A 22,087-nucleotide genomic window follows, 5' to 3' on the forward strand; every position below is an offset into this window, starting at 1 on the left:
TTTGAAGCGCTCTATTTTTAATAGTTGAACTTCTTGTTATTTTATTTTTGAACTTCCTTGTTTTCATTCTTTAATAATGAGGAAAATCAGAGTTTTCTATAATCATCAAACTTCTCCGTCTTTTTAATATGGACTTCATGGTTTTTTTCTTAATCTTTTTTATGAAATTTTGAAGCGCTCTATTTTTTTTAAAAAAAGTTGAACTTCTTGTTATATAATTTTTGAACTTCTTATTTTCCATTCTTTAATAACGAGGGAAATCTGAGTTATAATCATCGAACTTCTCCATCTTTCTAATTTGGACTTCCTGGTTTTATTTCTTCTAGTAACGAAAAAAATCCTACTTTTTGATAGACATCGAGCCCCTTCGTTAAATTTGAACTTCTAGGTTTATTTTAATAGAACTTCTTCATTATTTCAAATAGAACTTATTGGTCTTATTCTTTAGTAACCGGAAAAAATTGAGTTTTCAAATAAATATCAAACTGCTCTGCTTTTAAAAATTGAACTTCTTGGTGTATTATTTAGTAACAAGAAAAATCTGAGTTTTTAATATGCATTGAACTACTTCATTTGTTAAAATTGAACTTCTTGGTTTTTATCTTTAGTATTGGGGGAAAATGCCTAAAATGACATTGTTTTTTGTTTTTGTTTTTTGAACTTCTAAATCATAGGTTTTAATATACTTTGCACTTCTATGTTATTTTAATGTGAACTTCACAATTTTTATTTTATGATTAAATTTTTTGTTTTTGATTTTTAAATAAACATGATTTTGACTTTTTTTATCTTCATGGTCGATTTTCCCTGTTCTATTTGGACTTCTTGGTGTTATTCATTTGTAACAGAAAAAAATCCTACTTTTATAATAAACATCGTACAACTTCTTGGTTATTTCCAACATAACTTCTTGGTTTATTCGTTAGTATCAGGAAAATATTGATTTTTTTAATAAATATTGAACTGCTCTATTTTTTGAAATTGAACTTCTTGGTTTATTATTTAGTAACAAGAAAAGTCAGAGTTTTTTATGAATCCCAAACTATCTATCTTTTTTAATTTGAACTTCTTGTTTGTATTTTTTACCAAAATATTATTTTGGTAAGTGAATTTTATTTTATGACATATTTGAACTCCCTAGTTGAAATTCTATGGTTTCTTTTCTGAACATATTTCATCTTTTATTTAATATATAGAACTTCTTATATTTTTTAATTTGAACTTCTTTAAAAATCCAATTCTAGTAGACATATGAACAAAGACTATCAATCACACAACTTTTTTTTGACTGCACTTGGGAGGGGGGATACAATTTTTTAAATAAACATTGAAATTATGCATTATTATAATTTGAACTCTTGGTTTTTTTAGAAACCGGAAAATGTGATTTTATAAACAAAGCTTTTTTAGTTTTATCCCAACTTAATGGGTTTTGAAGTTCCAAACTTCTTAGGTTTTGCCATGTTAACTTTTCTGATTTTTTGTGTCCTGTAATTTTTCAAAGTAATCTTTTTTATCTGATAGTTTTTGTTACTCGAGTCGAGCGTATGCTGCACTCGCAAGTGAGTAGACTCCTTTTAACATACGGTGGTCAAACTGAACCTTTTACAGAAAGAAAGAATAGTATAGAAGTGGACTAGTAGTACTCACACAAAAGGAAATAAAGGAAAAACCAAACACTCCTCCCATACATGCCCACCACGTGTATAACTAGTACTCTGCCAGCATCACACAAAGACATTCAGTGTTATCTTCTTTTCTTCTTGATCTAATTCTGCATATATCACACAAACTGTATTTCAACTACTATTTTGTTACAGAGTTCTCCTGTTTTCTATTCCAGTCTGCTATCTTTTCAAACTTCAGATGTTTCTGTATCTGACATGCCAATTTTTTTTGTATCAGACCTGTCTGGAGAGATAAATTATGACATAACTATGAACTGAACTTTTCGTACTTCCCATACCTCTACATGTAACATGTGTACCTTTCAGGTTTTTCCGCATACCAATCCAGTTATATATGGACCAAGTGCTAGCACGCGGACATGCTATCAATAGACTACAGGAAACAGAAATCTAAACAGTGGTCTATTCCATATTCGTATATCCAAAACAGAAGAATTTTGCACTTATAGAATAGGGTAGTTGTTTAGGTGTAAGAAAACAATGACGGGCCACAACTTTTCTCATTATATCGTCTCTGAACTTCCAGATTGTTGCTTCGCGAAATTTCCCTGGCCACATTACTTGCCTCGCCATGTGGTTGCTGCTTATTTGGAATGGCCTCAGGTCCGAACTATGAGGGCGGACCTGCATTTCACACATTTGTCAGAAGTATAATACTGCTGAAACCAGTGCATCGGTCACATATAGAAGTGGCATCAAACTGCATTTTTTTAGAAACCAAATACAAAAACTATTTTTGCAGTAAAGTTCAAATACTTTCGGCATGAGAGTTCAATGGACAAAGAGAGAGATCACGAGCTAATATTGTTTACTAACTATGCATAGTTCAGTATAGTATCCGACATAATCAAATAAAATTCAATAGCAGTACTGCTCCAAGCATTTACACAAACTTGTTGTGAGCAACAAACACCCAAGCGAAGTGAGATGGAGCACAGCAGCAGCATCAACAATAATATAGAACAGCGGCAGTGGCTAACATGAGAGAAAGCAGAGCAGAGATAGCAACAGCAACATGCGTTAGTTTGGAGCAAGTACAAGGAGGAGAGAGAAGAAACACCACGGCGGAGAGAGCGGCAACGCAAGGTCCAACGACGAGAATGCTAGGGAGGACGGGAGTGCTGATGCTCGCGTGACGCGGTGCTCTACTTGTGCCAGCGCGAGGGGTGAGCTGGGGACGGCGAGCAGGTTGACCACCCAGGAGGCCGACAGCCTACAGGGAGCAGCACCGCGAGCTCCCTCCCTTGCCGATGAAGTAAGAAGAATTGGAGACGCTCGAGCGCATCGGCGGCGGGCCACGGGATGCGTTGTGCAGTGGTGTTCAGCGGGGCAATGAGGGGCTCAAGCGTGGACGGGGCGGCGACTCTACCCTGGACTTCATCCCTCCCTAGGAGTCGCCGGCACGGAGCCTCGCGACCCCTGCCGTCGGCCGGATGAGGTCACCGGTGCAGGCCCGATAGGGCAGGAGCAACATGGAGGAAGAGGGGATACTGGAAGTGACGGTGTGGCCCTTCTGGTGGCAGAAGGCCGGATCCAGGCATGGCAGCGCCGGAGCCCCGTCGGAAGGAGTCAGAGTGGTGGCGGGAGAGGCTCACCGGGAGGAGGTGGAGGTGCCGCGCCGCATCGCGTGGTCCGCGGTTCCGGCTCGTCTGCGGGGTGTGGGGGACGCAGACGTGGGGGCCGGTCTGGACCCGGCCATGGGGAGGCTCGCCGGTAGGGGGAGGCGTGCGAGGGCGGGGATGGCGGCGGCTGGGAATCGAGGAGAGTGGGGAGAGGCGGGGAACGTGGAGTTGGAAGTTTAGGAACGTCCTCGCGCGCCCTATATAGACCGGCTGTGATCCAAATAACTATTCTAATCTCAGGATTAGAATAGTGTTATCCTATATATGTATATATATATATGTGTGTGTATATATATGTGTGTGTGTGTGTGTGTGTATATATATATATACTAGTGGACCCGTTGCGCTAAATGGCGCAGAGACCTGCTGATTCCATGTTAGCGATGAAAAGAAATCCATGGTTTAGTTGATATAGTTACAGGTACGCACATATGACAACAAATTTAATCTTTCTTATATGGGAAAACAGGGCTTGTTATCAACAATCAGATGTATAGATATAGACACAATTAAATTTGGTAACATAGAGTTCTATTTGAAACAAAATGTATGTAACAAATATAATCCTCTTTACTAGGAAAAAATGGTATTTTGTTGTCTATAATGAGATGTATATACAAATTCTAATTTGGTAGCACAAAGTTATATATATTCTATAAGATGTGAACGATGGACATCACATCTAGAGATATTCACATCAGCAACAAAGTTGTCTAGAATCCATGTGAACGATGTGGTTTGCTGAGGCAGCCTGTGGTTTGCTGAGGCAGCTGTTTCGGGGCCGTTGATTTCTGAGTGAGTCTAGGTGGTGATGATGACAGACACTCGGTGGTCATTTGTGAATGGCATGATCAATGCAAGCCCTGCATATTTCCCTTGCAAAGCTCGTCTTCAAAGTCGGAGTGGTCAATTGTTCGCATGTGTAGCCATCTGTTAGCATGTGGCCAGTGGTATCCATGTTTGTGGGTTGAGTTGTATTAGTTTTAGCCCGGTTTTCCTCAATTAACCGGACAATTCTCACTATCTTCTTAATAAATGAAAATGACAAGTCTTTTGCCTTGTTTCGAAAAAAAACATCAGCAACAAATAATATCCTTGGGCCAGCACCCGACGAAGTTGAAATGACATTGTTCCACGCCTTCCAAATATGCGAAGGATATTACCGATGTTGTCTTGGTCTGGCAGCCCTTCAGGTGGCATCAGTTGCCAAACAAAGAGATTAATAGGAATCGAAACGCCGAGGATTGACCAAATCACAACAACGAAATTGCGGTCATTTTTTCATACATACATGGAGTGTCAAGCCATAGCATTGCTGGAGCGGACTAAAATTCAGGAGACTGGATGATAATAGAAATGATGTAAAGTCAGGTCTCGGTTTAAAATGGGCATAAGAAAGTAGTATTTCAGTAGAGTTGTATCAGAGTGCACAAAGGCTTAGTAACTACAATACTAATTTACTCAAGGAAGTGCTGCACAATTTACTCAAGTAAGAGCTGCTCAATTTTGCCGTTAGAACAAACTGTAATAGGATCGTGGGAATTATATGCACAATTATAACTCTATGTAACAATGCACAAAGGAGTAGCAACTACAATATTAATTTACTCAAGGAAAAACTGGTCAATTATGTCAATAGAACAAACTGTAATAGGATGGTGCAAATTATGTAAACCTTGAACAGGGTGCATCGTACCTTCCAAAGCCTATTAACATCAAGATGTAATAAGGCAAGAGAAAAATGATTGTAACTATCTTCTAATTGTTCAAACATTTGAGAAAGCTTAGAGAATATGTCTTGCTGCCTTTTTCTCCAATGTTCTCTTTTCCTTCTTTTACCTGCAAAAATGAAGCATGTTCCACAAACTGGCAAAATCAGCGTTGTTACCAACATGCTTCCATATTATAAGAGGTATTCTGGAAGTATTTATGCTAAATAAATTCAGGAAAGACCAAAAGCATAATAATTTAGCAGCCTTGTATAAGACTCATTTCAATCCTCATGGTGCATCTCGAAGCCCTGCAATCGAAACTGAAACATCACTCCGCACTGAAATCTCTAAACACCAGTTGATCTAACTAATCAAGCTTGTAGCAGTCTTGCACTGAAACCCCTAAAGACTAGTTCAGTTATCCATATTATACACATCCCTGCTACTACAAAATCTGAAAAATGAGAAACTGGACCCTCAGCAACAACTGACATAAAGGCTAAACCAGAGCAATCAACCATTACTTCTGTCGTGGCACAAAATTTCTAATAGAGTCACATCTAAGAATATCAATTGGAAGGAGAGAAAGGAACTCTAGGAATTCACGGTGGCAGATAAAGCAAAATAATATCAGGGATATGAAAGGTTGTTCTAAGATGTCCCAGACAATCTAACAGTTAGACAACACACACAAAGAAAAGGTCGAATCAAAGACAAACTAAAAACCAGATTACAATATAAAGTGGTTACCTTTTTTTGCTTAGGCAAAGGCCGACATGAACATTAGAAACCAAATTGAACTTATCTTTTTCTGTGTAGTAAAAAACCGAACTGAACAAGTGTCTCTGTTTTTCAACGAAAGAAACAAATGCTAGGAGAGTACTATGCTTATGGCAGAATTAACATTGATAGCAGAAGAAGATACATACTGGAAATGTTGGACTAAATTTGGCCATGGGAGATATTCAGAAATTGGTGAGCATTGACAGCCAACCAAGCAAATGAAGGAATATCCCAGCCAAAATCAAGAACGGTAAATTAGCATCTATAAGTATATAAAAACAAACATTCCGCTTGGAAGAGTGTTATCTCAGTATGATATAAATAACTGGGACTAAAGAAGGTAACCATGTAGAGTGTCACACCTAAGGGCATTATTAAGTATGTCTCTAGTAATATAACTCACTATTGATTGATTTAACTAAGGTATTCTACAGTTGGGTATTTATAAAGGAAAATCACTATTTTTTTACCAGCGAATGGAGAGCAACTGAAAGATTTGTGTTTTTAATTGCAAGAACTAACCACATCAGGCTGCTGTGCAGATTTATTGTCAATGGAAGACACTATAGCTGAGCAAAATTGGCTTTGGATTTCTTCTACCTGCTGCTCCCTCCTACAACAATTATTTAGAACAACAAATAAGATATAAGATAACTATGAGATGAGAGAAGGGCACACTAAAGAGCACGTTCGTAGGAATGTATCTAATAATATAGATGCTACCAATCAATAGAACTAAAATACTCCAGCATTTGGGATCAGCTTGATCTGTGTGTACATCACCAAATTGGAAGTTTAGTTACTTGTAGTTCGCTTGATAGTAGTTGCAGGTTTTCATGCGCTGAAGTAAAAGAACAGACCAGCAGTGACCAAACTTGAGCGCAACCGTCCCCCACAATTCGAGTTCTACCCCAGCAAGTACAGACATGTCCTCTACGAACTCACACATATATGGAAGTGCCATAAAGGACACCGTGCTATGCCACTACCACGGCTTCCAAAACATGTATAAAGACTGAAATAAGCGGACACATCCTGCTCACGCGCAAGCATTAAAACCGGCGGATCTCGGGTAGGGGGTCCCGAACTGTGCGTCTAGGCTGGATGGTAATAGGAGGCAAGGGACACGATGTTTTACTCAGGTTCGGGCCTTTTTGATGGAGGTAAAACCCTACGTCCTTCTTGATTAATATTGATGATATAGGTAGTACAAGAGTAGATCTACCACAAGATCAGAGAGGCTAAACCCTAGAAGCTAGCCTATGGTATGATTGTATGTTGTGATTGTTGTCCTACAGACTAAAACCCTTCGGTTTATATAGACACCGGAGAGGGTTAGGGTTACACAAGGTCGGTTACAAAGGAGGAGATATCCATATTCGTATTGCCTAGCTTGCCTTCCATGCCAAGTAGAGTCCCACTCGGACACGAGACGAAGTCTTCAATCTTGTATCTTCATAGTCTAACAGTCCGGCCAATGGAGATAGTCCGGCTGTCCGGAGACCCCCTAATCCAGGACTCCCTCAGTAGCCCCTGAACCAGGCTTCAATGACGATGAGTCCGGCGTGCAGTATTATCTTCGGCATTGCAAGGCGGGTTCCTTCTCCGAATACATCACAGAAGAATTTGAATACGAGGATAGTGTCCGACCCTACAAAATAAGTTCCACATTCCACCGCAGTGAGAATAATTTTTTCGCAGATCTAATTTGCTGGCTTGTTTTGGCAGCATGACGTTATGTCATGGCCCGGTGATTATTCGAACCGTTTCTTTTAACCAGCTCCACACATAACACGAGGCGGTTTCTTGACACGTCTTGCCGAAGCGGAGATCGTGTTCCCCCAATTACGGGATTCTCATTAATGTGGTCGTGGGTAACCCAACTGTGTCTAGGACTGCTAGATTATAGGCAAGTCCCAAACGGCTACGGAGAGGACGCTTGATATTCACCCCCTTTATAAGGGGACAAGGTTTTCGCTTTTCCCCTCTCGTGCTCAATCGAACCCTTCCCCCGCCTCGAGTTCTAACAGCCAAAGCCCAGGTTAGGTGCTCCGGATCTTCAACCATGTCCGGATCCAGCCTTCAAGGCCGATGGACGCCCTCCTCCGTTACGGAAGAGGACATTAAGAACTTGAGGGAGGCCAGATACCTGACCACCGAGGTTTCGCATCGGCTGCCTGCTCGAGGGCAGATCGTCCCTACTCCCGGACCCAACGAGAACGTTGTGTTCGTCTCCCACTTCCTCTGAGGTCTAGGCCTCACTCTGAATCCTTTCGTCAGGGGTTTGATGTTCTATTACGGGCTAGATTTCCACGATCTAGCTCTAGACTCTTTTCTCCACATCTCGACATTTATTGTCGTGTGTGAGGCCTTCCTCTGCGTTACCCCTCACTTCGGCCTGTGGCTCAGGACCTTTGAAGTAAAGCCGAAGATGATCGAGGGGCAACATGCAGCGTGCGGAGGTGCATCAATAGGCAAGATGGCAGGAGCTCCATGGCTGAAAGGTTCCTTTCCAGAGGTGTCCGAATTATGGCAACGGGAGTGGTTTTACGTCACGGCTCCCAGAAGTGCCAAGTGGGCGGCTGCCCCCGCTTTCCGCTCGGGCCCCCCACCACAACTGATGTCATGGATTAGCAGAGGTCTGAGCTGGGGTCCAGCCAAGGACGTGCCAATACTGCAAAGCCGCATGCGAGATCTCTTCGAGGGAGATTTTAATTTGGTTGCGGTAATACAAGTTATGCTGGTTCGTCAAGTCCAGCCTTGCAAACGCTGGCCCCTTTGCTTGTGGGAGTTCAACCCAGAGGGACCACGTGCCATTCAAAGTTTCCTTGGCCTCGCACGAGGAGATGTACAGGTCATTCTTCGGACCTCAAGTAGAATGCCCGGATATTACCGAGGACGTGGGCCTGAGCAGTAACCGCGCCGCCGAACAAGTAAGAAATCCTCTAGCTGAACACACTGTCTTTTATTCAAAGTTATTTATGAGAGTTTGCTTTTTGACCAGGACTGGCTAACAAAGGCGAAGATGATTCAGTGTTTGGCCCCCCTCCCTGAGGGTTTGGAAAATCCGGTATTGGAAAAGATGCTCAAGGTCGCACCTTGCCCGGAGCCCTTGAAGGAAGATAACAGGGGGGATAATACGGGCGGACGCGGGCTCCCATCGCTGCCCGTTCCAACCGAGGGAACGAGCGTCTCCACGAAGGAGGACGACCGGGGGAGGAAAAGGACTGCTTCCGAGGATCCGGAAGCCGAAGCCTCCAAACGGGAGAAGTCTCCCACAGAGGGTCTTGCCTCGGGGGGGTGCTTTTGCCGCACAAATTCCGCGGGGGGATCAGCCCTCCAACGAGTCGTAAGTGATCCAAAATACTTTAATAGTAAAGGTATGCTATCTTTTTTTCTCTGAGAAAATAACCACCGCATATATCTTGCAGTTCGGGCCTTAGCCCCTCTCAAATGAGCTCGTCTTCGGGGGATCTTTTTCCAGAGATGATGGAGAGCGAAACGCCTCCCCCGGACTCCTCCGCTCCAGAAGCGGGCGACCCCGAAGTGTCGTCACGGAGGGCCTCTCCGGATCCGGTGAGGCCAGAAGATAATCCCGTAGACCCCCAAAGTCCCCAGTGTCCGGCTCCCGAAGAGAGCATACAAAAGAGTCCGGCCCCATCCGGTGTGCGGTCAGACGTTCTGAGGGAGTTGGTGGGGCGAGCGGCCATCTCAGAAGAACACCGTATGCTGATGGGTACGGTGATGGAGAGAATCTCGTCCGCCGAAAGCGGATTACATGAAGCCTTTATGAGTCTACTGACAGGCTTTCAGGTACGTGAGATAATATGTGATAGTACTGCACATGTTAGGTGTGCCCTGTGTAGATAGTAGCCCCTGAGACTCTGGTTGTCGTCGAGAACAGCGGTGAACAGAGGATCATATTCCCAGGCAATAACCAGACTGCCCCTATGTGCAGGTGGTGGAAGCTCCGGTGGCTAGCCGGACTAGTGAGTTTGCCAAATTAAAACGGCAACTGGATGCGGCAGACACCGACATCGAGCTTGTTAACAAGAGGCTTGACGAGGCACAGGGTAAGTGTTATTATCCGGCGAACGCCACATAGTAAGAGCAGCATGATGCCAGTATCTTTAATATGTTGTGAATGCAGATGGAGCTGCCACCGTAGAAGCCTTGCGGGCAGAACTTGCCCGAGCCAAGGAACAAGCGAGGATTAGTAATGCGGCTGCTTTGAAGGCGGCCGAAGAGTTGAAAGCCGAGAAGGCCGCACATTGCGAGAGCCAAGAGAAGATGGCCAAGATGGCCGTAGAATTAAAAGACACTGCCGACCGTTGCCGGGTCCTTGAAAAATTAAACCGAGCGAAGGCAACGGACCTAGAGAAGGCCGCGGCGGCGGACAAATACACCCGTTCTGCTATGAGAGCGAAGAAGGAGGAGCTGCAGGAAGCCGGGGATACTGCGACTGAGAAACCCTTCATGTTATGGAGGAAGTTCGGAGATCCACGGTATGCCCCTCTGGATCGGCTGTGGAGTTCGGCAGATGCGTATATGGATTTGGCGGCGAGCGCTGCCGATGCGGCCAAGTATTTCCAAGGTCAGACAGATCATGAAGTGGACAAGCTGTTCTGGACGCAATTCCACGTTCCAGAGCGTCCGCTTACATTGACTGACCAGCTAGCCGAATGGGCCGAACTGAATAGGTTGCCCGGACTCGCCATGAGGTCTGTTGTGGATCAGCTATGGCCAGAAAGGCCAAAGCCAAATAGCTACTTCAGCTTAGTGCAGCAGTTCCATGATGCGGTGTCACGCATTAATGCGATGAAGAGGTCGGCGTGCATAGAAGGCTCGCGGATGGCCCTTGCCATGTTAAAGCATACTAGGCGCAGATGGACGCTACCACTGTTACGGCGCAGGGTTCGGCCATAGGCCGGGTGGCTGCCGAGCACTATTTCGAGGAGGTTCTCGAGGGTGCTCGTTTGATAGAGGCCCAGTGCTCGAAGAATAGTATGTTTGAGTGATATGTATTCTCATTGTAAGCACAATGCTTTTATGAAGTTTTTATAAGGTTATGTTTATACTTTTGTCTGAAAGTAGTATGATGCCTCCTGCGCGGCCGTTTATGTATACATGTGTATAACCTGAAAGATTGCAGCCGTCGGATTCAACCCCCACGCATATAATGTGGAGGTGCTCGCAAAAAACGCGTGTTCACACTTAACCCAACGTCTTGGTCCTATTAAGGAGGTGATAGCGTAGCGAGCGAGGCAACCGGACTAGAATGCTTTAACACTTTCACTTAGCCATAGGAGTTTGACAGTGGGGCTACTAGATAGCCTCTGGTGGCTCCGCAATCTCCCGATCGCGGGGTGCGTACATGCCTGGCCGGAAAACGGCCCTTCATTAAGGCGGAGGAATTCTAACATTCCGATAGGTCACCGAGTGGTTGACCAGTCTCACGCTATATCATGACAGTCAGTTTTCGGCTTTCTCTACTGAGGTGCTCGTCCGGATGAACCAGGGCAAAATCGCAGTAGTTCTCCTGGTGCTACCTTAGCCGGTAAAACGGAACATAAGGCACCAAAACACAGGAGCCGGGCAAACCAAACATTTGACCAAAGACAATGATTCAGAGCTGATGCATATAAGGCCAAACTCGCGACGCCGAACACTCCCTAAGGTATTCGGTCTTTATGGTATAAACCGGGCCTAAATAGTGCCCTTCGTAAGAAGCCCCTTGTGTCCAGGTACGTGCATTATTCTGGCGTGGCCACATGCCAAGACGTCAGCATCCTTCTCAACTATGCTGAGAATTCGGTGGATATGTATCAACAAGAGACAGTAAAAAAGGTTTACGCAGGGTCTTAATCTAAAAAGAATCCTTGGAGCGGGTCCCTGCTGCACGTCTGCGCATGTGTCTTCGTTGTGCCGTATCCTGGACGGGTGTAGCACGATGATCATCTGTAAAAGACAGGAACTTAGGTGAAAAGGTTGTCGTGCAAAAGGATAGTTTTTAAGGGAACCAAGTATAATTCAAGATGAGTAAAATATTGCCACTTTGGGTAGCTCTTGGTGGGGCGATTGTCGCCATACCTCGCTGCTGTGTTGAGTACTTTACTCCATCTGAGTTGGAGTGTGTCTTGCGCAGCCTTGAGCCTTTGCTTCTGCTTTTTCAGACTCCTCACGGTGGCAACAAGCCTTTGATGGGCATTCTGCTGCTCCGGGTGCCTGTCCGGCATTATGTCGTCCGGACTATTATCTTTGACAGAATTGGTTTGTTCGGTTTGAGTCCCCGTATTGCCGTGGTCCGGCAGTGGTTCGCCCTGCTCCAACGCTGGGTCTGTATGATCGTTATTTTTGCCGAGGCGGGATTTGGGGTGGCGCTTGCGCCGCCGTTTTGACTGCTTCTCGAGGGAACAAGCCTTCGGTGCGTCCTTCCATTCCTCGTCGTCGTCTTCTTTTGGTGTGTCCACCATGTATATGTCATATGATGAAGTGGACGTCCAGCACCCTGTGGGCGGTGGTTCCTCTTCGCCTCCCGCATCGTCATCCATACCGTCGATGTCTTCAGAGTCAAAGTCGAGCATGTCGGTTGAGTCATGGATAGTGGCTATTAAGTGGGTGGTGGGTGGGCGTCGAATTTCTTCGTCGTCCGCATTCCAATCCTGTTGGCCATAATCCGGCCAGGGCTCTCCTGACAAAGAGAGAGACCTTAGTGAATTCAGAATGTCGCCGAGTGCTGAAAGATATCCGCGGCAGTGAATTCCATGATCGGCGCCCAATCGGATTCGATTGGCAGGGGCGCGGGCGGTTCGGAGTCAGAAAAAGAGTCCGACACCTTGGAGTCATGGGCTGCGCAGAGGGGTATGCTGGTGTTCGGCTCGATCGCCATTGAGACTGCAGCCCCTGAGGCGGTGTCTAACCACCCGTCCTCGATTGGCGCAGTTGGCTCCGAACTAAGGGTCGGAGCTGATGCGGGCGCGGCTTCTGGGGTACTGTTTGGCGGCAGAGCTAGGTCATACCCATCGCGACAGTGCGGCGTGCCCGGCTGTGGCTCGAATCCGTCGAAGATCAAGTCTCCGCGGATGTCGGCCGTGCAGTTCAAACTTCCAAATCTGACCTGATGGACAGGGGCGTAGTTTTCAATCTGCTCCAGATGGCCAAGCGAATTAGCCCGCAGTGCAAAGCCGCCGAATACGAAGATCTGTCCGAGGAGAAAAGTGTCACCCTGGACCGCATCGCTATCGATGATAGTAGGATCCATCAAGCCTAAAGGCGACGACACAGAGGAACTCTCAATGAAAGCACCAGTGTCGGTGTCAAAACCGGTGGATCTCGGGTAGGGGGTCCCGAACTGTGCGTCTAGGCTGGATGGTAACAGGAGGCAAGGGACACGATGTTTTGCCTAGGTTCGGGCCCTCTTGATGGAGGTAAAACCCTACGTCCTGCTTGATTAATATTGATGATATAGGTAGTACAAGAGTAGATCTACCACGAGATCAGAGAGGCTAAACCCTAGAAGCTAGCCTATGGTATGATTATATGTTGTGATTGTTGTCCTACGGACTAAAACCCTTCGGTTTATATAGACACCGGAGAGGGTTAGGGTTACACAAGGTCGGCTACAAAGGAGGAGATATCCATATTCGTATTTCCTAGCTTGCCTTCCACGCCAAGTAGAGTCCCATCTGGACACGAGACGAAGTCTTCAATCTTGTATCTTCATAGTCTAACAGTTCAGCCAATGAAGATAGTCCGGCTGTCCGGAGACCCCCTAATCCAGGACTCCCTCAAGAATAAAGCCAAACAATACATAACACCCTGCCAGATCTAGAAAAGCATTTTAGCTAGACAGAAAGCAAGCAAACTTCGAGGAACAGAACAAAGATGCAACAAAGCAGGAGATCGAGACACAGCAATAGTGCAACACAAGAGATCGTAGAACCTACTAAATACATGTATATGAAGTGGTCAGAGCATCAGCATGCTATGGAATAGAGAATAGACAGGTAAAAGAAGAGTTGCTCCGTAGAAAAATAAAAGAACAGTCCATTTACGTGAGTTGGAGAGGAGAAGCAGGCTATCAGAGCAGCCAAGATGGAAGAGCATACCAAGGACGAGCATAACCGAATGCAAAAATGAAATGCATAAACCAAATAGAGATCAATTTTCACCTAAACCAGTAGATACACTCCTAAAGGTATGCATCCTAGTAGGTCCTATAAAAATCACAAGAAATCAGATGATGGAACTTGACTGCCTTCTATATCATTTGGAGCTAGAAAAATTGCAACGAACCACTAATCCCTGCTAAAACTAACTTTCATCCCCCTGTGATATATGGATATAACAGAAAGTGGAGCAAAGCACCTCTCAGTTTTGTTTCATCGTGGGAAAGCTGTCATGCATGCGCGTCAGTGATTTCTCACGTGTTCCGCATAACAAAAACATATACATATAAGTATATAAGATTGCAATCAGTCCTCATGTAAGGCACTTTTCAGGTTACCACCGTAAGGCAATAGAAGCCATTCTCTTAATGTTCATGCAAATAATTAATCGTCCAAAATGGAAGTAGCTGACTAACATCATATAGCTGAGCAATTACAAATAGTTGAAAAACAGCACTAACTCAGAACATTTAGCTACCACATGGTATGGTAAGAACAGGATAACATGATAAAGATAAACTGCTAAATGCGTATAAGTTGAATCAGAGAGCAACGTAATACATGGGCATTCGAAAACAGAAGGTAAATTCTACAATGAGATTTTGTCATGGAAACTAATCAAATTTACAATATGGGCTTCCAAGGTATCATATGATATGTATGAAGCTAAATTCAAGTGTCTGATTATAAATTCAAATAAAAAAATTCATGTGGTGCCTAGCCTTAAGTTTCTTCCATTACTTAGTTATATTTCACTGTGATCATGCAGTTCAAAGCTTAGAAATATTCGGTAAACTGATGTACTGAAACGAAGTGACTGTCATCTTTTTCTTACCTAATTCAGAATCTTCAGCCTTAGGTATAGATCATGCCATGAGTCCACATAGCAAAGATAATGATGCAGCCCATGCCAACAATAGAGATCTCTCCTCATGTCCCTAAAGAAATGAAAAACAAGCAAATGGTTGTCATCTTTTTCTTACCTAATTCAGAATCTCCAAAGTTACGTACAGATCATGACATCCGTCCACATAGAAAAGATCAACCATACCACTTGTGGAAATGATGCAATCACTGCCAACAATAGAGTTCTCTCCTCATATCCCTAAAAATGGAAAACAAACAAATCAAAATTTATGTCTAAAAGCATACTCAAATAAGCAAATCCCAGGCAATATCCACCATGGATTGATCAAAGTGCAAGAAATCAGAGGCAATATGCAGCATGGCTTGATCAGAGTGCAAGCCAACAAGAGGAGAAGAGAAAGGCCAGAACCTGCAAGCTGAAGAAGTAGAGCATGTCATCGAGGCAAGGAACGAGAGAAATCTGAATTGCCCGGTCCCATCGTCTCGGAAGGCGGTGACCACAGGCATATTCCTCTTCCAACCGCGCGTCTTTGCCCTCTTCCTCGACCTTCATCTCCTCCCGTGCTGCTACTCTGGTGCGCCTCCTCCCATGACAGCGCCCGACGGAATTGGCCGGTCGGCATCGGTGGCTCTGTCTTCCTCATCGTTGACCACTCAGCTAGCTCCAGAGAAGAGGAGATGGAGAATCGAAGGGGAGGAAGAGGGCCACGGTGGTGCTCGAGAGCAGGAGAGGAGGAGAGATGTGAATGTGCGGTGCCGGCCGGAGACCCTCTCCCATCCACCGTCACACCTCCCTCTCCTCTTTCCTCTCTGTTTCTTCCTCCTCTCCCTCCTTTCTCTCTCTCTCTCCCTCATCTTTTCTCTTGCAGGGACCGGTCCATGGCACTAGATCGAATCGAGTGCCCCGGCCATTGTCTTTTGCCTGCAGGTCGCCGCCGCTGCCAGAGATGCCCGTCGCCATGCCCACACGCCTCGGATGCTGCCGGATCCGCTACTCCTCCACACCAGCGAGATGACCCGGTGGCGGCTGACGAGGGAGGTGGGAGTGGTGCTGCGCTGCGCTATGGGGGTCGAGGGGAAAAAGGGCAGGGTTTGTGAAGTGGTGGCTGGGGTGGAACCACGCCAAAGCGGGGCAGCAAATGCGCGAGGCGCTCGCGGCGAGCGAGGAAAGGGCAGTTTCACCCGGTAAAGTTTCACCCAGCCAATCGAGAGGGACCCCGAGCCCACCAGTCATGGACCTCAAAAATCAACTGCGAGGTGAAACCAGCAGTAAGAATCAGACGGATCTGCCTGCTCGGTTGACCAGATTCAACACGATCGAACGGCCAAGAACATCCCAATCCGGAGGAGCTCCATGTAGGAGGGTTGGCTAGCGCGCACACATATATATATAAACACTATTCTAATCACGGGATCAGAATAATATTCTGATCACAACCTGACCTACCCCGCTAGAAGTACGTTGAACTTCCCTGTGAACTAGGTTGAACTTCCGCCAACATTGCCCAAATGGGGCTTGCGATATACCGTTGGAAAGCTATGGACACCAATATCATGACCCAACTTAAATTTTTGGCAAAATATAAGCGGTTTAAGAGCAGTTTTGAAAACCGTTTTTTCTTCGCATAAAAAACGTGAATCGTATTTTTGATCGCATTTCTAAACCGTTTATCGGAATGAGGCATATAATATGGCGTTGGAAAGCTGCTGCAAAACCGCTCCTTTCACATGTTCAAAGTTTTCTCTAATTCCCTATGGTTAAAGAGTAATTTAAAAAAATGTAAAATTTCATAAACTGAACAGCTGAGTTCGTTTTTTCGATGTCATTTCTAAACGGCTAATCCAATGGAGGCATATGATACGACGTTGGAAAGCGTATGAAAATGCGCTACTTTTTCATCTTGAAAGTTTTTTTCTAGTTTTGCATGGTTTAAGAGTAATTTAGAAAATGGTCCAAGTCCTACCGAGTTCGTATTTTCGAGCTAATTTTTTAACCGTGCGTCTGAATGCAGCAAATGATATTTCATTGGAAAGCTTGAACAAATGCGAAACTTTTTGGTATGTATTGTTTCTCCCAATTCTTTACGGTTTTAAGTCAGTTTCGAAAATGGCGAAAAACGTATTTTTGCCGTAATTTCTACAAACTTTATCGCAATGGGGCAAATAATATACCATTGAAAAGCTACGGAAAATGTGAAACTTTTTCATGTTGATGGTTTTCTCTGATTCCTAGCCGTTTTCAAGTAATTTCGAAAACGGTGGGATCATGCGTTCTGCCTTTATCGCAAAACAGATTCTTCGAAAATGCACCGCGTGAAGAACCTGAACTTCTCGGCGCATGTACCTGAACTTCACTCTATTTTTCACGTGATTTTTTTGCTCGTAGGTGTCCATCCACTGCTCATAACTCTCCATCCATTCGTCGGAATTGAGGAGGTGATATACCGATGGAAAGCTGTTGTAAGCACGCAAGTTTCCCGTGTTGATCATCTTTTCATACTCGCGATGATTTTAAAAGTTTTTTCATCTAAAATTCATTCAGCGTAGTAGTTGAACTTCCTGCTGTTTTCACGTTGAACTTCTGTGATGTATTTCTGTTTGTAATTTTCTCATCCATTCGTTAGTGTTACATAAATAATATTCCTTTTGTACAAACGTCTCTCACAATAATTTTTTTAACTTTCTCCGACCGAGGACTTGAACTTACACAAATGATATTCCTATCGTTTTGAGGTAAATTAAAAAATGGCGAGATCATGATTTATGCGTTCATCGCGAACGAAAATGCACTGTGTGAAGTAGTTGAACTTCTGGGCATGTTTGTTTGAACTTCACTTTGTTTTTGACGTGCTGTTTTTTGACGTGTTGTTTTTTTTGCACCGTGTGAAGTAGTTGAACTTCTGGAACATGTCTGTTTGAACTTCACTCAGTTTCACTTTATTGTATTTTTATTATATGAAATACACACCATGTAGTACGTGAACTTCCGATCGTTATCACTCTGAAACTTCTCTTTGGTTTGAGAGAATTATTTTAAAACACAAAAAACAACATATTTTTTTGTATTTTCGACATCTAAATACACGGTGAAGCTCTCTCACAAGAATTTTTTAAACTTTTCCTCACCGAGCACTTGAACTTCTAGCAACCATTTTTTTCGTATATGAGTTGTTTTTTAAAGTGCAAAAAATAGCTTGTGTTTTTTATTTTTTTAACAGGTAAATCCTATGTTTTAATAAACTCCGAACTTCTCTGTTATTTCAATTTGAACTTCACCTTTTCATATCTTGAGTAAAGTATTGTATTCGATTTTTATACGGAAAAAAATCTTAGTTTTGTAATAAACATTATACAACTTCTTCGTTATTTCGAACTGAACTTCTTGGTTTATTCGTTAGCAACAGGAAAATTTTAAGTTTTTGTGATAAATATTGAACTGCTCCATTTGTTGAAATTGAACTTCTTGGTTTATTATTTAGTATCGAGGAAAATCTGAGTTTTTCATGTACATTGAACTATTGTATTTTTAAAAATTGAACTTATTGGTTTTTTTCAATTTGGACTTCTTGGTGTTGTTCTTTTATAACGGAAAAATCCTAATTTTGTAATACACATCATACAACTTCTTGGATATTTTCGAACTGAAATTCTAGCTTTTTTTCATTGGTAATGGGGAAAATTATGAGAAAAATCTGCATTTTTATAGACATCGAACTCTACTTTTTTTTAAATTTGAACTTCTTAGTTTTATTTGTTAACAATGGGGAAAATCCTTTTTTGAAGCTTCCCGGGCAGGTCACTTGAACTTCGGGTAACTAAATATTTAGAATTTTCCTTTTTATTCTTTTTTTCTCACATGAAATGCACACCATGCAGTACATGAACTTCAGGCAGTTATCAATTTGAACTGCTCTCTATTTGGCTTTACTAACGGAAAAAATCTGAGTTTTTATGGACATCGAACCGCTCTAACTTTTTTTATTTGAACTTCTTTGTGTATTTTTAGAAATGTGAAAATTAAAGTTTTGTTATAAACATTGAACTTCCTCGTTATTTCAAATTGGACTTATTTGTTTTATTCTTTAGTAATTGGAAAATTCTGTTATAAATATCAAACTCATCCGCTTTTTCTAATTGAACTTCTTGGTTTTATTCTCTAGTAACGAGAAAACCTGATTTTTCTTGATTTTTATTGGTTTTCCACCATGAATTACTCAAGTCTACACCGTTGATTTTTCTCCCTTGCACATCCCGTATCTTGAGTCTTGACTTTTAAATCCCACCCTTGAATTATTGAAGTTTTTGTTACATGAAATAAACAAGTTTGTTCTTTTTTGTGCCTATTTTTTTCTCTAATTTTCTCTCATAGCTCCCTCTGAACTTCTACACATATGTCATGAATGTTCCTAGTTTTTTAACCTTTTTTGTTTATTTTTTGAACTCTAGGATTAGTGGTTTTTTATTGAACTTTGTTGGTTTTCATTTTTGGACTTGAAGGGGTTGTCATATCAACTAATATTTTTATCATTCCTCTTGAGCATCTTTTTTATGAACCTCTGGTGTTGACGAAAGCACCAAACTTTGGGAACTCCTCGTTCTTTTATTTTTGAACTTTTTCAGCAGCAATAATACTTGAACTTCATGGACTTTTTTGTGAAGCAACCAAATGCGCATACCACACAGGGAAGAGGGCACATTTTCTTTCATTGTGGACATTTTATAAAAACACAGGGAGAGGACACAATCACAAAGAGGAAAATAAAGAAGGAAAGAATTATGCATTTTTCTTGTTTTTTGCTCATACATAGAAAACGTGTGTATCCACATTTTTAAATTTTCTATGTTCTTTCTTTGATCTACATGACAGAAAATAGTATTTTTCAATTTGGTGTACTGCACACACACACACGCACAACATATCCACATTTTTTGGCTGACATCAACTGAAAGAGGTTTTTGTCTCACAAGCATACACAAATCGAACTTCCATTAATTTCTATACTGTTTACAAAAAAAATTGCGAGAACTTTGATAAACTTTTGCCCATGAGCAGTACTACATTAACATCTCTTGTACAAAAATGTTTGTCTTTTACATTAGTGTGTGAAATGTCACAAGTGGATGGCGGTGCACGTTGGTGAACCGGAGAAGGAAGAACGATGATGCTGGTGAAGGTCGGATTCGATCGTCGCTGCAGTACACACACGACAATAATCTCGGCCATTTGCGGACATGGGGTCAACAACGAGCGGAATGCAGCACTCCAAACATCTCTCCGTGACCGGATGCCCACACCTTAAGTCGCTGCTCCAGAGTTGATGGTGCCTTCACTTGGCCGCCTTAAGTCGCTGCTCTAGAGTTGATGACTCGATGTTCTTCTCAACGGAATGTCCTTGAACTTGATAGTGATCTGTAGTAGAACTTTCTATTACTGCACACACTCGCAATAAGGCATTTTACATGACAGAAAATTTGAACTAGTAGAACTTCCTGTTGCTAAACACACTTGCACTTACATATTTTTCTCGGCAAACTCAGAGGTGGTAGGGTTAGGATGAATATTTGAAGTTACATGGAAGTTAATTGAGAAACAAACTTCATAAGATTTCCTGCAGAACAAGAAAGATCATATCTTTTTTCAATGCGTGCAAGAAATATTTGTTGCATTTATAAAGAAAATATTTGAGCAAAGTATACGCACATGAAATTGTGAAACCGTCAACCAACAGTATGTGTTATGGGGTTTCTAGTTAGGCGTAAATATATGGAGTTTGCACCATGCTTTAACATTTTCTTCATAGTATACCATCACAACAGCAACAAACACACAAGTGTGTAGCAATTTTTTTGCAGAGAAACATACCAAAAGAGACTAGGAAGAGCCAAAACAACCTAATCCTCTGTTTAAAGTTGAAAAAACCTCATTGATAAGAAAATAAGCAACACAAAAGTTGTATTGTCATTTGTCAAACGTTGTTCATATCACACAAGTCTTATTCCACTATTTTTTTTCTCTCCTCTGCTCATGATTTACGCACCGGAGAAAGCACATACATTTTAGTTCCTACTAGTGGATAAAGAACAAAACAAGAAAACATGCGTACCAGGAATTAAAAATTAGCTGCTTCAGGCAAAGGTCAAGGTGGCCCTCGCTAGAAGGTCAACTAATCAAAGAGCGAAGGCAGAGCATGAGGATACATGGGCGGATGTAGAAGTTACAGGGGCTCTCCGGCTGTTCTTAAGTATGGAAGCCGGCGAGTACATGAGGTGGCAACGGCTAATGAGAGTAGCTTGCAGATGCACGAGTACCAGCGAGCTTGGGTGGCACGCACGGCGGTGGATCGGGAGGCGGCTGGTAGCGGCAGCGCGATGGCAGCGGCAGGAAGCCGGCGACACCTGGGGTTGCTAGGGCGGCGGTTTGCGTGGTTCGCGGGGTGGCGGCGCCTGGGGTTGGTAGGGATGGTAGTGGCTCACGTGGTTGGCAGGGGGGTGGCGCTTGGCTTTGATGGGGGCGGCGGCGAGCGGGGCACCGGCGGCGGGGAGGTTTGGGGCGGAGCAGGAGAGGTGGGGGCGGGGTGCGAAATCGGAGTCGGAGGGTTGTTCCGAGGCAGGGCTCCCAGAGGTGAGTGGATCTGGGGCGGGTCCCGGGCGAGATCGGCGGTGACTGGATTGTGAGATCGAGGGCGGGTCCAGGGCGAGATCGGCGGTGACTAGATTGTGGGATCGAGGGGAGGTGGTGCGGCAGTTCATGGGTGTGGCCTCATGGTCCTTTTTTAGTCGGGGTTGGTGGGGCAATTCAGAAACAACCTGATCGCTCCTATGTAGGGGCGCGCCATGATCTAAATATATATTCTGATCCCAGGATCAGAATAGTGCCACTATATATATATATATTCATATACCCCGAAAACAACCAGGAACACCACGAAACCCTATTTTCATCGCCGCAACCTTCTGTACCCAAGAGATCCCATCTTGGGGCCTTTTCCGGAGCTCCGCTGAAGGGGGAATCGATCACGGCGGGCCTCTACATCAACTCCATGGCCTCTCCGATGATGTGTGAGTAGTTTACCTCAAACCTTCGGGTCCATAGTTATTAGCTAGATGGCTTCTTCTCTCTCTTTGGATCTCAATACAATGTTCTCCTCGATCTTCTTGGAGATCTATTTGATGTAACTCCTTTTGCGGTGTGTTTGTCGAGATCCGATGAATTGTGGGTTTATGATCAAGTTTATCTATGAACAATA

The 22,087-nt window shown here is 43.5% G+C and overlaps 1 long non-coding RNA gene across 9 annotated transcripts; it reads right to left on the reverse strand.

Annotated features, from left to right (window-relative positions):
• Nucleotides 1–1,834: 1,834 nt before the first annotated feature.
• Nucleotides 1,835–15,966, reverse strand: LOC125543665 (uncharacterized). 9 transcript variants are annotated; one of them, XR_007298688.2, is made up of 6 exons: nt 15,250–15,966; nt 15,025–15,078; nt 14,809–14,911; nt 5,007–6,418; nt 4,602–4,650; nt 3,857–4,488 (listed from the first exon to the last, which is right to left on the reverse strand). It is a non-coding gene; the product is annotated as an uncharacterized LOC125543665 (long non-coding RNA). The 9 variants fall into 9 exon arrangements; XR_007298686.2 differs by having other exon boundaries at nt 3,857–4,497; XR_007298687.2 differs by lacking the exons at nt 3,857–4,488; nt 4,602–4,650 and adding an exon at nt 1,835–2,312.
• Nucleotides 15,967–22,087: the final 6,121 nt, after the last annotated feature.

This window comes from Triticum urartu, chromosome 3A, assembly GCF_056163025.1.
Source record: "Triticum urartu cultivar PI428250 chromosome 3A, HENAU_Tu73, whole genome shotgun sequence".
Taxonomy (NCBI): domain Eukaryota; kingdom Viridiplantae; phylum Streptophyta; class Magnoliopsida; order Poales; family Poaceae; genus Triticum; species Triticum urartu.